Here is a 1,548-nt window from a genome sequence, read left to right as displayed (position 1 = left end):
ATAGTTATTCAAATAATGAAATTCCCCACGTTGACCTCTCTAGTCTGATAGACATACCATAGTGCAAACAGCATTTAGTCCAATTTCAAAGGTATTCTGAGACTTTCACAGTCTCAACACAGTTTAACGTTCAAAGTCTCTTCTGAAACCCCTGAAAAATCAAAAAGAAAATTGCATACTTTCAACATACAATTGCACAAAAAGTACATTACCATTCCAAAAGGGAGGAACAGGGCAGAATAAGGAAATGGACCAATGTAAGACTGAAACTCAGCAGGGAAAACACCAAATCCAGTAGTTCTATGTCCAACATCAAAGAATTTATGTGACTCTTCCTTTCCAGCTTAACCGACGGAAACACAGTTATCTTTTTTGGACTAGTCAACACCACCTGAAAAAAACATCCAATGGTTCTGTTATCTTCATTATCTTGGGGTCTCCAATACAATTCAGGTTTCACCTCAAGAGCTTCATTCAGTGGCCTCTCAGGGAATCAATGAAGGGACAACCTCTGGCACATGCCTAGCCTCAAAGGGTTTCATTATCCATGAAGAAAGTATCCATGTACCCTTTACATGTATTATTTGTGACTCTAAATCCAGAACTATGTGACCTCTGCTGCCAAGGTCAGCAGTGTGCTAGGGATGTAATTCTTTGAATTATATTCACATAAGTTTTGATTGTTTGATTATTTTTATTTATTTATTTTTTTAATTATTAAAGATTTCTCTTTCTTCCCCAACGCTGCCTCCCCTTTCCCTCTACCTCCCCCAATCAAATCCCCCTCCCTCGTCAGCCCAAACAGCTATCAGGGTTCCCTGCCCTGTGGGAAGTCCAAGAACCACCCAGCTCCATCCAGGTCTAGAAAGGTTAGCATCCAAACTGCCTAGGCTCCCACAAAACCAATAGGTACAGTAGGATCAAAAACCCATTGCCATTGTTCTTGAGGTCTCAGTAGTCCTCATTGTCCGCTATGTTCAGCGAGACCGGTTTTACCCAGGCTTTTTCAGAACCAGGCCAGCTGGCCTTGGTGAGTTCCCGATAGATCATCCCCATTGTCTCTGTGTGGGTGCACCCCTCGTGGTCCTGAGTTCCTTGCTCGTGCTCTCTCTCCTTCTGCTCCTGATTTGGACCTTGAGATTTCAGTCCAGTGCTCCAATGTGGGTCTCTGTCTCTGTCTCCTTTCATTGCCTGATGAAGGTTAATATTCAGGAGGATGCCTATATGTTTTTCTTTGGGTTCTCCTTCTTATTTAGCTTCTCAAACAACCCGAATTATAGGCTCAATGTCCTTTATTTATGGTTAGAAACCAAATATGAGTGAGTACATCCCATGTTCCTATTTTTGGGTCTGGCTTACCTCACTCAGGATAGTGTTTTCTATATCCATCCATTTGCCTGCAAACTTCAAGAAGTCCTTGTTTTTTACTTCTGAGTAGTACTCTATTATGTATATATTCCATACTTTCTTCATCCATCCTTCAATTGAAGGGCATCTAGGTTGTTTCCAGGTTCTGGCTATTACAAACAATGCTGCTATGAACATAGT

This window comes from Alexandromys fortis, unplaced genomic scaffold (genome assembly GCF_014885135.2).
Source record: "Alexandromys fortis isolate MF-2015 unplaced genomic scaffold, M_Fortis_MF-2015_v1.1 scaffold_286, whole genome shotgun sequence".
Classification (NCBI taxonomy): Eukaryota; Metazoa; Chordata; class Mammalia; order Rodentia; family Cricetidae; genus Alexandromys; species Alexandromys fortis.
This window is presented reverse-complemented; position numbering follows the sequence as displayed.